This window comes from Diadema antillarum, unplaced genomic scaffold (assembly GCF_040938485.1).
Source record: "Diadema antillarum isolate AM-2024a unplaced genomic scaffold, OU_Dant_1.0 seq00001145_RagTag, whole genome shotgun sequence".
NCBI classification, from domain to species: Eukaryota; Metazoa; Echinodermata; class Echinoidea; order Diadematoida; family Diadematidae; genus Diadema; species Diadema antillarum.
This window is the reverse complement of record NW_027271957.1, coordinates 67,982-83,847: the sequence shown is the minus strand read 5'-3', so window position 1 is coordinate 83,847 and position 15,866 is coordinate 67,982. Positions and strand designations below refer to the sequence as shown.

Here is a 15,866-nt window from a genome sequence, read left to right as displayed (position 1 = left end):
GTCTAAATGCCAGTGTTTGTTTTTAAATGTAAAATTGTGCTCATGGAAAATCTTGTGTATAAGATGCACTAATCTTTTGTTTGAAACACCAGTAGTCTCAGTGATGGGCTCTTGTGAAATTTGACAACTTTTTTTTTTTCAATTTACTATCATAATAATGGAAAAAGGGAATTTCAAACTCAGACAAATCCCTGCACAAACTCAAATGAATTACATATTATTCTCAACATAATCAACGTACATTCACACCAAATTTTCATCCAAATAACATCCATTCAGACATTCACTATCTCAAAATCACAGCAAGAACATTGACAGAAATTTTTTTTTTTTGTAAATCAGGGCACCGTACAGGCGCTCGTTCATTGATCAAATTATCAGAAAATTCTGAAAGCAGACCAGCTGACAAGGACGTGACATGTTTCACACAAAACTAATATATGTGCATGTAGCTATTATTGGGTAGGCAGCTGTGAGTACAAAACATTGAGTCTCCTATGTCTGGCCATATCCCTTATCTGGATGAGCGCTGGTCCCGACATGTCCGGATAGGAGAGGTCAGACTGTAAACTCTTCATTCAACAATAGAACTTTTGGGAAAACATAGAAATCAAAGGGGGGAAGGTCAAAGGTCTCTGAATTTAAGCTAGCAATGGTATTTTCAAGAGAGGAAAGTCCTTTGACAAAATTGTGTGAGTGAGATAAAAATGAGAAGACACTAGGTAGTTGCATGAATTGACAGTAGCGAAAGGTCAGGAAAATGGCTTAAAGAGTTTGGGCATTTACATTAATTCTATAAGCAACAGGAATATGCTGGTATGCTTGATGATGGAGTTTACATTGTATCTTAGAGTTTACTTTGTATTTAAAATTTTATTTTATCATTTTCTTGGTTTTTCAAATTGTTTATTACCAGGATATGAGTCACTTTATTTAGATACACCTTTCTGCCGACAAAACCATACATGTGCAGCCATTACTCTTTCATGTGCATGAGGGTGTATCTGCAGATACACTGTACAAATTCCTTCTCTCTTCAGCTATCTACATGGCAAAAGGGGTGTATCTAGGTATGCTGCATTCACATCATTCACACACCATTCCACCCACATGTGGGGTTTGGCTTTAAACTATCCACCATCTCCTACAGTACAAGTAATCTAACCAGCAATGTACATCACATACCACCATTATGAAGAAAGTAGCTTTTTCTTTCTCTCTAGACAACTTTATTTTCTTATAATTGTTTTCCTCTCCAAATTCTCAGCATCATTTTCCCCTTAACATATTTGCCAGCGATAAGGCCACACGCCGGATAAGCCGCATCCTGACTTTGGTGATGAAAAAAAGAAAAAAAAAATGAGGAATTTTATTGTGATTAAAACTTCATTACTTTTCTGAACTATTTTTGATAAGGACCTTTGTTATTTCTACTTGTTTCAAGGCATATCTATCAATCACTTATGTTTGTTAGCTCACCTGAGCTGAAGGCTCAAGTGAGCTATTGCGATCGCTCTTCGTCCGGCGTGCGTCGTGCGTAAACTTTTACATTTTCATCTCCTTCTTGAGAACCCCTTGACCGATTTTCACCAAACTTGGCAGGTAGCATCCCTAGGGGGATAGGATCTCAATTTGTGACCGGCGACAACGGTTTTAGGCAAAAGTCAGGATTTTGAAAATTCATTTTTTCATTGAATCACTTTGCCCATTTCCTAAGGTTTACATTGATATAAAACACTTGTATCTCCCTGGTACTGTAAGTGGTCATATAAAGCGAAATATAACACACTTTTGATTTGTTAGCCTGACAAAATTGCGAGAAAATGGGCTTTGAAGATTCACCTCATGCTCAAAGACAATGCCCAGCGGCGATGCGAGGTGAGAATCACCCATCCATACAATGGTGCCAAGCAAGATTAAGGGCTTGGCAGATTATATTGTGCGGCGAACCCGCGGCGTGGCATGGCGTGGCCGTTCATTGGCGCTTTGAGCGGTCTTTTGAAAGCCGGCGATGAGCCGGGGTACTCAAGCGTGTTTTCACCGTGTTAAATAAACGGGCCACTCTTGGATGTAGAACTTTGTTATGTTGTCGGCCCTTTTTAAAAGCGCCGCACTCTGTTGACGGCCCAAGTGTAAAAGCACCGCGATGCAGGCTTTTGAAAGGGAGGATTAGAAGGCCGCGGAGGAACAAAAAAAGGCCGTTCATCGGCGGCGCCGAGGTTTTCACCGCAACATGTAATATGCCAAGGCGCCTAAGCTCCGCCTCTAGCAACCATAGCAGCTTCTGATTGGCTCACTGAGAGAGTCAAATTTCCCGGGCACCTTCCTCGAACTCAGTGTATGGAGCCGAATGCACAATGCGTTTCGCTTGGGTATGTTTACCAGTACATCTTTCAAGATGGTGGATACGATAATTACAAGCTGCTGGTTGCATGTGTATGGTGCACATATTACTCAATGGCATGCACATATTACTCAATGGCATCCACACGCTATGCCTGTGTGTATACGTCACGGGAGCGGGTGGCACTTTCCACATCTTTACAAATCACGTTTTCATAGCGGTTGATTTGTCTTGTAAATTTCGTCATTGGACCCTTTCGAAGCAGAAACATGAAAAGGGTCCCACTTCCTGTTTTTTTTTTCAAGCCGTGAATGTGTTGCATTGTGCGGTAGACAAGCAAGCAAACAAACGAACAAACAAACAAACACGACTTTACTTAGTTTGGTGCAATTTTGATGTTTACTACAGTGTATTATTTGAATACTGGTCATTTATGACCACTCCTTTTCTCTCTTCTGCTGTCTTTTTGAGTCAACCTGCTGTCATTTATTATTTACTACAAGCACAATTAAAAAGTCGGTTTACGATCGTATGTTGCACCATTTGTGTGGCGATTTGTTACTCTGATACGTTTAAACCATGTTCCCTATCGTATCTATTTTTCACGTTCAGTTAGTGCTGCCTAGTGTTGCTGTTCACTTTTTGTTTCACTTCCGTTGTCGAACATTGCGGTAGAAGCTCGGATAAAAGCCAAACGAAGAGCATACACTAAAGACCGAGCGTACTGATATCTATTGTAGCAACAACAATGGAGCATGCATGCGTGGACAAAACACTTCCGACACGCTGCGAGGCGTATCGCCGAAAGCCGAACTATGTAAATGTGTGCGACGCACTATCCAATCACACGCGAGATGCCTCGCCGTAGCAACACTGGGCATAGTGGCGCGCATACACGTTCGAAAGAAGATCGAAACTGACGAGTGTGATCCAACATAGGGTGTTTAAATTCCATTTTCGGTAGGAAAAACTTAGTGTTAGGCTGTGAAATTTAGTGTAGATGTTCAAAACATATCAAAGATTCAATTTCTAACCGGAGGGCCAAACCCCAAAAAGTCGCTTATAACGAGTGAGTTGCACTCTCTCTACAAACTAAGTAGACCATGTTTATTTTCAAGTTTTTATTGTAACAAACAACATTCCACTGGTCTACCTCAAAAAATTTGTTGCGAAAGCCTCCAAATCCAAGATGGCGTCCAAGATGGGCCGCCATATTTACTGAATTTGTTATTTGAAAGATAGAATTTGATTGAAACAATCAGATTTCAACAAATTTGATGTCATGTGAAAGAGAATAAAATTTTCTACAAGTTGATACCATTTTTGTGGGTTATTGTGATAACTGGATTGAGATTTTAAGGAAAAAACACTCATTTTTTGACATTTTTCTGAAAAAAGGAAAATCATGAAAATGCTTGATTCAGCATAAATCAAAGAAAGACTGAAGGATTATCTTGAAACGTTTCAAGAATTTTGTTTGACATATAATCAATATTTGAAGAAAATTAGGGGTCAGTACCGTTTTCGGTTCAGTAGTTATAATGTCTCAAACTTGAAAATTCACTATGTAAAAATGGCCACTTTAGTCGTGACAAGACCTTGTTGTTCGTAAAAAAAGTCTGCGCGCGCCAAGACTACTACACGCACCACTGCCACTGGCGCTTGCAGCAGTGCCGGTGGTGCGTGTAGTAGTCTTGGCAAACGCAGACTTTTTCTTTGACAAACAAGGGTTTGTGCCTGTAAACTAACTTTTCATACCAAGTGGTAGCTCAGGTGACGCTGATTGTTATTATTTCAAAGTAGATTGTTCTGAAGCAGATGAGATGAAGCAAAAAATATCTTTCAAATAGAGGTAGAAGCTTGAAACAACCTTGCTATAGAAAGTTTAAAACAAAATTTGGATCAATCACTCAAAAAATTCAAGATTGCAGGCCATCAAAGCTTACATATTGTAGTGTATTGTGCCAAAGTAAATGTATCATTTCGATTTTGATACAATTTTGTCTGTTTTGCTATCTATTTATATGGTTTTTATATATTCTGAACATTTTAATGCCATTTCAAACCATCTTAGGTTTTTATGGAGACATTTTTCAGAATGCACCATGAATATTTCTCTAAAAAGTAAAAAAAAAAAATTAAATTAAAAATGTTTATTAAAACCATGCAGAAATTAACATCTTTCCCATATAATCAATATTTGGAGACAATTTGAGGTCAGTATTGTATTTGGTTTAGGAGTTAAAATGTCTCAAACTTGAAATCCCATTTTACATAATATGTTATTTACACGCATCTGTTCCCAAAGACAGAGGGTCAAATCTAAGATCGTGCTTACTTTTCGAGTTCCACTCTCTCTATAAACAAGACCATACATAATATTAAGCATACTAAGCAATGTTCCGTAAGTACACCTCAGTAGATTTGTTGCAAAGTACAGATGCGGTCCAACAGGGCCGCCATTTTATTGAAATTAACATTTCAAACATAAAATTTGATAGAGACATTGGATTGCAAAAAATTTGATGTCATATGAAGGAGAGCAAAACTTTCTACAAGTTGATACCACTTTAGCTGTGTATTGCGATAAATTGGGGGGGGGGGGGGTTGTTTGCTTCCCTTTTTTTTTGGGGGGGGGGATCCATATTTTTGTATTGTTTTGAAAAAAGGAAGAAATGTAAAAATGCATGATTTAGTATTTATCAAAGAAGAACTGAAGAATTATTTTGAAACCTGCGATTGAGATTGAGATTTACTGAGATTGAGACATAATTCATATTTCTGGAATTACAGGCAATATCATACACTGTTGACAAGTTAACATCTAAAACTTGAAAAAATTATATTTATGCATTATAAATTTTGCTTACAATGTGTTTACATGGTCACATGTAATACTGTAATGGTCTAGTGACTTGCAAGTACCTGCAAACTAACTTTTCACGCCAAGTGGTAGGTGACGCTGGTCGCTATTACTGTAGCATTTCATCATAGTAGATTGTTCTGAGGCAGGTAAGATTGAACAGAAAGTATTTTCCAAAAAGAGATAGGAGCTTAAAATTTGGCACAAATTTTGCCGATGTGTAATATTTAGCGATAAAGATAGTATCCACACAAAATTCAAGATGGCGGTAATTAATCGAGGTTGTCGTTCAAGGCATTATTTACCTTTGTGCACGTAAAACATAAACCCAGCTTTACTTAATTCCTCAATTTAGTTTTAAACTGTGAGTTAGGGATTAATGTACAAACTTAAATCAGTATAATTAATGCTAAATATTGTTAGATATACTAAATAGATCTGATAAGAATCTTTTTTTATGTCAACAGTTATCATGGTTATGGTTTCTTGAAAAGAAATGGTGATATCTCCGTATATTTTAGGCTTTATTATAATTTTTTTACATGGTGGAATGTTTTGTAATACAACTAACCTGCACATATAAGTCGAATGTGATATATCTCCCAATGGTAAACAATACCTTTAGTGTGTTGCGTCAAAGTTAAATCTCAACTTATAACTTATAAGTTGATATGTTTTTTAAATCTTCTTATATTGCTGTCTATTACATGTTTCTATACATCCGAACGATATTGTACTAGTGTAAACCATATTGAGGGTCTTTTTTTTGGGGGGGGGGGGATGGAGCTCATTCCAGTGTTTGGGTAAGGCCCAATCTTTGATAAAAAAGAAATGCTTCTGTATCAAAGATATGCTTTTTTACTTGTGATGATGATGATGAAGTCTTGTATAGCGCCGGTATCCGCCAAGTCAGGCGCTCATGGCGCTTGCTCCATGTTACTCTGCTGTTGTAGAAACGTGAATGATGATGGTTTATGTGTAATAATGTCTGATGCGTAGATGTCCTTGAAAGCCCTTCTGATCCGAACCCCCCCCCCCCCCAAAAAAAAAAAATCCAACACGGCGGCAATTTCTCAACTTTGCTCTTAAATGTGTTGTGCGAAATTACTTTTCAGTATATTGTTTGAATAAAATTGTCCAAATTGATTATTCGTGCTGTATATTAAACAAATAAGCATGCTGAAACTGTATTTTCCGTTATCAGATTTTTCTTACATTGTTTGAAGGCTGATTTCATGTGGGTTATAGTGTCACAATTGATCTAAACTTATGCCATTGGTAGATGCTTTCCTATATTAGATATCAGGATCACTCGAGAGTGAAAATGTTCATTTTCATTCATTTTAGAGTGACCTCGGGGATCACTCGAAGAGTGACGAGTGATCCCGAAGGCAGGGCTCGACACTAACGGTGGTCCGGTGGCCGGGGGCCACAAAAAACGCACGTTGGGCCAACAAAATGTCAGAAATAAAGAATTTGGTGGTCTGATCGGGCCACCAAAAAAGGTCGGATATTTGCCTTTGGGCCACCAAATATAAAAGTTAGTGTGGAACTCTGCCTAAGGTCACTCTAAAATGATTGAAAATGAACATTTCACTCAAAAGTCACTCCAATTTCACTCTAAATTCACCGTTTTCTGTTATTCACTCCTCACATCAAAAGTAAAAACTTCCACTCGATTTATTTTTTCTTTTTCGGAGAGTAGAATATCACTAGTTTAAAAAATGTGTCCATAAAAACTTAAGACGGTGTAAGATAGCACAACAGACAAATTTGTATCAAAAACGAAATAATACATTTAATTTGGCGCAATACACTGTCAACTTTGATGGCTGTCATCTTGATTTTTTTTTTTTTTTTTTGAGCGGTTGACCTAAATTCTGTCTTAAACTATCTATAACAAGATTGGTGCCAAGTTTCAAGCTACTACCTCTATTTGAATTTTTTTTTTTGTTGCTTCATCTCATCTGCTTTAGAACAATCTACTTTGAAATAATAGCGATCAGTATCACCTGTGATGAGCTACCATTTGGTATGAAAAGTTAGTTTGCAGGCACAAACCCTTGTCTGACAAAGAAAAAGTCTGCATTTGTCAAGACTACTACACGCACCACTGGCACTGCTGCAAGCGCCAGTTCCAGTGGTGCGTGTAGTAGTCTTGGCGCGCGCAGACTTTTTTACGAACGACAAGGTGTTGGTCACAACTAAAGTGGCCATTTTTACATAGTGAGTTTTCAAGTTTGAGACATTATAACTCCTGAACCGAAAATGGTACTGAATCCTAATTTTCTCCAAATATTAATTATATGTCAAACAAAATTCTTGACACATTTCAAGATAATCCTTCTGTCTTTCTTTGATTTATGCTGAATCAAGCATTTTCATGATTTTCCTTTTTTCAGAAAAATATCAAAAAATGAGTGTTTTTTCTTTAAAATCTCAATCCAGTTATCACAATAACCCACAAAAATGGTATCAACTTGTAGAAAATTTTATTCTCTTTCATATGACATCACATTTGTTGAAATCTGATGTTTCTATCGAATTCTATCATTTAAATAACAAATTCAGTAAATATGGCGGCCATCTTGGACGCCATCTTGGATTTGGAGGCTTTCGCAACAAATTTTTTGAGGTAGACCAGTGGAATGTTGTTTGTTACAATAAAAACTTGAAAATAGGCATGGTCTACTTTGTAGAGAGAGTGCAACTCGACCTCTGTTTTTAGCTTTTGGCCCCCCGGTTATTCTGAAAAAACCCAAAATCGACAAAAACAACGGTCAAAATCTTTGTACCCCGCCTGGGAGGGAATTTGCTCTTGCGACTTTTGCCTGAAATCGTTATCGCGGGTCACATTTGTTCAAGTGGGCACCATACCCCACCTGGGGGGCCCCCAGAGGGGCCCAAACCCCTCAAAATTAAGGAATCTTAAAAAATCTTCTTCTCTAGAACCAGAAGTGATAGAACTAAGTTAATACTATGAATTAGTACATTGATGACTGTAGTTTCAAGTTTTTTCATGGCGGAATCAGGGGTGCCCCCCTTGGGACCCAGGGGAGGGGGGTGGGGAGGGGTCCTAATGGGGCCCAAATTGTACATTTTCATCTTTTTCTTGAAAATGCCAGTATGAATTTTCACCAAAGTTGGCAGGTAGCATCCCTAGGGGGGAAGAATCTCATTCCCATCAAATGGGCACCATGCTGCACCTGGGGGGCCCCAGGGGGCCTAAATTTGGACCGAAATTGTAAATTTTCATTTTTTTCTTGAAAACCCTATCACCAATTTTCACCAAACTTGGCAGGTAGCATCCCTAGGGGGATAGAATCTCAATTCCATCAAATGGGCACCATGCCCCACCTGGGGGGCCCCAGGGGTCCCATCCCCCCCTTCTGTAAGGAATCTTTACAGATTTTCTCTAGAACTGGAAGTGATTGAGCTATGTTAGTACAATGAGTTAGTGTATTGATGACTGTTGTTTCAAGTTTGTTCATGGGAGAATCAGAGGTGCCCTCCCCCCCCCCCCCCCACCCCCTTGGGACCCAAGGAAGCGGGATGGGATGGGGGGTGTCCAAATGCGGGCCTAAATTTTCATCTTCTTGCTGAAAACAACGTAATGGATTTTCACCAAACTTGTCAAGTAGCATTCCCATAGGAATAAGATCTCAAAGTGTTTGAGTGGGCACCATGCTTTCCTTGGGGGCCCCAGGGGTCCAAACCTCCTAAATTAATGAATATTAAATAACATTTTTCTCTAGTTCTAATCAAAAGTGATAGGGCTTTAAGTCTTTTTTCCCAAGCTGCATAATCCAACATTCTATAAAGTACAGTGTACTTGGCAGGTATTTTTACCAGTGTGATGGAATATGTAAATGGACACCATGCCCCCATTCTCAAAGCTACCCCCACCACAAGTTTCCAATGTTCTCAGGTAAGAGTCTGCAAGAATGCATGGAAGGTGAACTTGCGATACTCAGGTGAGCGTGTGACCCCCAGGTCTCTTGTTTTATCTTAAGTTTTTCCTGATTGATGCAATTACCTCATGTCAAGAATTTGAATGATATTTCTGTGCGTAGGACCCTAATATGATGAATGACTGAGCCTGTGTACACACACACACTATTCAATAGCCAAGTATTGGTGTGTCTTTATTCACACACACTGTACTATTCAATAGCTGAGTATTGCATGAGATACTGTAAAAGTGGATATTTTCGCGCGACTAATTTTTCGCACTCGGCCCGGTAAGAAGAGTTTCGCGTGTTTTTAATTCTGCGGAATCAAGGCAGTAAGTACGGGAACATATGGCAAGCAAAAATATTTGCGTGTTTTTATTTTTGCGCTAGTTTCTGGTTGCGCGAAATGCGCGAAAATTTCAACACTGCGGAAATTTCCACTTTTACAGTAGTGCTATTGTGTAATGTGTGCTGGATTGCAATTGCCGCCATGGCTATGCTTTGCACACCAACTTGCAATCACGCTGTACTTTCTTTTTTAGGTTTTTTTTTTTTTTAAATGTCCTCAGAATTTGCTTCAGAGACAGTGATAAGTAGGTAATGAAAAAAAAAATGTCACTTAATCGCAGAACATAGCATTGTCTGTATAAGATTGATCTCAATGCAGTGGTTGATATCGCATTGCTCATTGGCACATTGTATAGTCCCAGGCAGGCGATTCTGTGAGTTGGAAAGGCAATGATTTGCTTGTGCTGACGCATATGCCTCACCCCGACTTAACTGCTGTATTTTTGTTAAAAATAGTGTGGCATTATCACTGGTGAATACGGTAATTACTTTATTTCTAATCTTGTCATAAACGTATCTCTGTTTAACTGTATGTGTTTACAATTTCTCTGCCTATATCTCAACTAGTCAAGTTTCCGTTCGTGATAGCTCCATACACACTAATACTTGTAGCTAGAAACGCATTACACATTCTATGACAGCTAGCCTAACTACAATGTAAGTACAGCTGTAGTGCTAGATTGAGATAGAATGTGCCTTTACAGTGGCAGATCCAGGGGGGGGGGGGGCACACCGGACATGCCCCTCCCTACCCCCTTTATTTATTTTTTTTTACAAAAGAAATGTGACCCGCTACAACAAAAGGATTCGAAAGTCGCAGGAGGTCGATTTTCTGAAAATGACATGACATTATTCCCATACTCTTCCATTTTAATTTCATATATAACACGACTCATAAAAGTACTCAGTTGCGGAGATATCGATGATTTTATTAGCAAATGTTGAGTGGTTAAAGAAATCAGCATTTCGAGAAAACCACCTTTCCTTCCAACGCTATCATGATTAAGGGGAGGCAAGACAGTTTTCACCGCTGGACAATAGAAGGTATACCCCTGGCATGTTCAATCAAGCTTAGCGCCAGCGGTCTACGCATGACCAATCAGTAACTGGGATGCCACGCACAGACCAACAAGATCACTGAATCGTTGATAGGGGAGGAGTCTTGCTGCGGCGCTGAATCCAAATCTTCAGACACATTTCTTTTCCATTGAAAGTCAGAAAATCATGGGCCAGAAAAACGCTATTTTCTTTCCTTACCTTTGATTACTTAGCTTCGAAATTTCGGCAGATGATAGACAATACATTAGACTACAAAATAATGCCAAAAACAGAAATCCGATTGTTTTGACCGATTTTGATGATCTGACTTCAATCACGATTTTCTCGGCTCAGCCGTCAGCAACTTTAGGATCCTTTTGTTGTAGCTGGTCACAAATAAAAAGAAAAAATGGAGGGGGCACATGCGCCTCCCCCCACCCCCCTTATGGAATTCCTGGATCCACCCCTGCTTTACGCAATTGATTACCTTTAGAAATCAAGCTTAGCACTATGGCTTGATTTTATTATTTTCCATATTCTAATAATCCTCAGTAACTCCATTATGACCACAAGGCGTGAGTGTCCCACCATGAACATTGTACTAATTAGCTAATTCCCTCAGTTTTGGAACATTTGACTTGAGATTTGGCACATGTGACCAATGTGATTTTTTAGGTGTGCAAAACATATCTTTTATCAATGTTTACCAATTTGTTGCCATGGTGACATTTTTCTTGACAAAAATCAATATATATTGTGGATTCAATTAGACTCTCAGTTTTTTAGGATTTGACTTGAAATTTGGTGCATGTGACCACTGTAGTATTTAGTTGTGCAAACTTGATATTTCCTCAGTGTCAAACAATGTGTATCTACGGTAACAATATTTTTTCAATAAAAATCATACACAAAAAAATGTGGATTGCTTTAACTCCTTCAGTTTTTAAGCATTTTAGTTGAGATTCAGCATATGTGACCATAATAGTTTTTAGATATCAAAGCATGCTAAACAAATCCTTTGTCAAAAGAAACAGTGCATTGCCATGGTAACATTTTTTTTTGGGGGGGGGTATAATAGGCACACAAAATAATATTGTTGATCAAGCTAACTCCCTCAATTTTGTAGCATTTGACTTGAAATCTTGCACATTTTATGTGACCACTTAAAGCCATTGGAACAAGAAGCAAAACTTATGAAAATCAGATGAAAACGGGTGTCAGAGCAAAGGGAAATGTCTCCTGAAACAGGTTATCAATATAATTTATTACAAAATATATATAGTAACGCTTGTATTGTTATACTATGCAAGTGATGTATCTGTGCTGTGTTTCTTGGCTACAGCTTTCTCATTTGACCCATCAGAATGTCCAATTCTGACATTCATGTACAATTAGGCTGAGTTTGATTTTGAGAATTCACTCGCTGAGGACTGTGATGACAGTATCAAAGTCAGGGAGATAAGAAAAAGCCGACAAAATCACTGTTAGCAATGTCACTTCCCTGCACTATGTCTATACGGAATGTTTGTATCAATGCTGCAACAACAGGCTCTCAGCCTGATGTCATTTCAGTCTCATGAACTTTGCTGTCTGATCAGTTTCTGGTGTTCAGTAAGGGGTGTCTAAACGATGGGCCAGATGAATAAAAACTTGCGATTGCTTGTGCTGGCCTTTTGCTTGAATCTGTATGTATAAAAACAAGCAACTGCTTGCGAGCAAAAGCTTTTGCTAGCAAACACAAATACTTGCTTAGAGACCAAGCATTTGCTTTAAAACTTGTGCATAAAATTGACCTTTTGCTTGTTCCTACTAGCAATTGCTTACGATTTTCAAAGCTCTGTAAAACGAGCCTGAGCTTTTGTTTAACTGGGATGTTCGCATTTAAAGGGACTGTACAGTACTGGTTGAGGCGGGGATTCATGTTTTGAACATTCTTAAGTGAGATAATGAGAAACCTCTTATGAAATATGAAAGAGCATGTAACATTAAGAAGGATTCAATGTTTATTTAATAAGAATTGGTTTTCAAATGGCTGAGATATCTAAAAAAGTGATAATAATAAAAGGCGACAGGCCGCGCGTTTTATTAGGATCTCTTTGTTTCACCTTGTTTTTGGATATCTAGGCCATTTCAAAACCGATTTTCATCAAATAAACTTTTGATACCCCTTATAATTGCATGCTCTCTGACATCTCATAGAGTGGTTTCTGAATATCTCGCAAAACATTAAAAGCTAAATCCTCACCTCACCCAGAACTGTACACACCCTTTAAGTATCATTTTCATATTCACAATAGAAAGGCCAAACTTTTGCAGGAGTGGTTAAGATTTTCAGTGTCATTGGAAAAAAAGTCAGCCAGAACACATCTGAATTTTTTTCCTTGTTCCTAGTTTATCTGCCAACAACATATGAAACTGGCATGGTGGTACCTTTCCAAAATAATAATTCCCTAAACCAACTGTAGAAATTATAACATATCACATTAAAACTGCATTAATTTGCAAAAATTAATCCTCAGAGTAACATCTTTTATGAGTGATTTTGCGTGGATAGCTGTACACATTTACACTGTAGCTCGGTCGATGCATGCAAGCTGTGCTGTTTCCTTGTGACTTCTGCATATCATTACCATTAATTAGATCGGAAATTGTTTTTCTGATTTTGGCAAGGAAGTGCTCCCAAACTGCTCTATGTTTGTCATGTTATTTCATCATTATTGCATATATATAGTGGAACACAAATGTTTTATACTAGAGGGTAAGCGTTTATCCTTCGAAAAATTGAAATAGGTTGAAATTTCTTTAATTGTAATTGCAATCCCTTTTTAACGAGTAGCATTAAAAATTTTATTAAACTTTGGTGGCAAGGTTTTCCTGCAAATTGATGAAAAAGAAAAAAAAATGGACATCTTTGGTTTGGTTATAGAATGTGTCTTTTTTTTTTTTCAAGCATGTTTGTGTTTTTGACATCCTCTTACACTGAAGTGAAAAGTGTGCTTCTACTTTAAAGCTCACCTTAGCTAAAGGCCCTAGTGAGTTATTGGGATCATTCACCATCTGGTGTGTGTTGTGCGTAAACTTTCCATTTTTCATCATTTCTTGAAAACACCATGAAAGATTTTCACCGAACTTGGCATGTAGCATTCTTATGTTAATAGGGTCATAATTTGTTATGTACTCTGTCAAATGTCAGAACTCACCATTTATCCACTACTCTTACTGCACACAAGATTTTGAAACATATTTTCCCCAATATTTTGTTTGACTTTAATAAAAACAAGTGTCCTAAATTTCTATGTTACAGTATCCTAACATTCTGTTTGGTTTTTTTTTCCTCAATTCTTTTGTTGATATCTAAAGTGGCATTGACTGGAATGATGCACATGTGGTAAGGCGTCTCTTTGCCTTATTCCAAGGCAGCGTGGCAGTGAAAGGTCAGGTGAGTGAAGTGCTTACATGGCAATTACTGAATATATGTGTAAATATCCCAGAAGCGTGAAAGAGATGACAAGAATTTGTAAATTTCTCAGGAGCTTGGAAGAGAGGTGAGCTGCAAGTGTGAGGTGAGATTCAAAGTCAGTGTCAGAACTAATCTTCTGCGCCTCTATCTTAAAGTGGATCAATTGTGAGTAGCACAATTCAGTCATATAGCATTGTATATACTGTTGGTGGTAATGAGTATAAACTGTTCATACAAATCACTCTTATGGAATACAGGATTGTAAAATTTTGACAGGTGACATTGTAGCTTCGGGGGGGGGGGGGGGGGGGGAGCCAAAATTAGTGATACAATTGTATCATTATGGGTGCACAAATCACTTCATGAGTGTGATGCAGTCGATCATTATACCTGTAGTCTATGTGAGTGTTGTAATCTATGCACTGTGTTTTTTGCTGCACTGCAACTTTCTTTGGTGAACCATCAAAATGTCCAATTCTGGCATTTATGTACTATTTGACTTTGAGTGTGATGTCAAGAGTTCATTTGATGATTACTGTGATGACAGTTACTGTAACATATACTCTCCACTATATGTCACAAAGCAGATGGATGATTGCAGAGACAGATGTGACAGTATTGAAATTGAGTCTCTGTTCACCAGAACACTGTATACTAGGCATTGTTTCTCAAGTTAGAAATCCTCAATGTACCACTCCTTTCTTGTTATTCATTGCACAGCCCACTCCAAAGCCAGAAGAAAAACGGGCACCAGTCAGTACCAGAACCAGGCTCAAGTTATTCCCATACCTCCTTAGATCCAGGCTGGCAGCAGACCAGTTTCCAGCCTGCATTCAGGTAAGTTTTGATTATCTGAATTTCTCCTGTGCATTCCTTTTTTATGCCTCCGCCACGAAGTGGTGCCGGAGGCATTATGTTTTCGGGTTGTCCATTCGTCCGTCCGTAATGAATTTTGTGGACAGGGTAACTATCAAAACCTTTTGAGGTATCCTAATGAAACTTGGCATGTATGTGTATTATGGGGTGAAGTTGTGCCTATCAACTTTTGGGTGCGCATGCTCAAGGTCAAAGGTCAAAAGGTCAAGGTCAAATACTTAAAATGTCACTATTTCCATCATATCTATGCAATGCCTGAAGATATTTTCTTGAAACTTAGTGTATACATGTATTACCCGATTAAGATTCTCTGGTGAAAGTTTGGGTCATGAGGTCAAAGGTCAAAAGGTCAGGTAAAATATTAAAACTTCGCCTTTTTTTCTCTGTACCTTGGAAATTGTTCAAGGTATCTTCATGGAACATAGCGTATTTAGGGTTCATGGGGTCAAAGGTCAGGAGTCAAAGGTCAAGGGCAACACTTCAAAATTTAACTATTTCCCTCATGTTTATTCAATGCCAGCAGGATTTTTTTTTTTTTTTACACTTGGTGTATGCATGTATAACCTAATAGAGATTCTCTGGAAAGTTCTTTTTTTCTTTTGTTTTTGCCTCAACGGTCAAAAGGCCAAAGATCAAGTGAAAGTGCTGAACTAAGTTTTTGCTCCATATCTCGGAAGTGGCTCAGGTTATCTTGAAACGTACACGTACTACATATTTATGCATGTTCTGCCTGACAGTGATTATCTTATGAATTTTAGAGTCAAAGGCCAGATGAAAATGGTGGCAATTTACTATTCAATACAAAAATTGCACTTTTTCTCCATACCTTGAAAATTACTCAATGCATAAACGTATGAAAGGGTCAATGTCAAGTTAAAGTCCTTAACCCTAACTTACCTGGGGGGGGGGGCCATTATGGCCCCCCCCCCCCCCCCCCCCCCCGACGAATTCCGCGACCATTCCGCCGCGCAAAATTTTTTGACC

General features: G+C 38.4%; 1 pseudogene; it reads left to right on the top strand.

The window, feature by feature from the left end:
* Window positions 1-15,866, top strand: part of LOC139744179 (proteasome adapter and scaffold protein ECM29-like) — a 134,196-nt pseudogene that overhangs the window by 52,093 nt on the left and 66,237 nt on the right.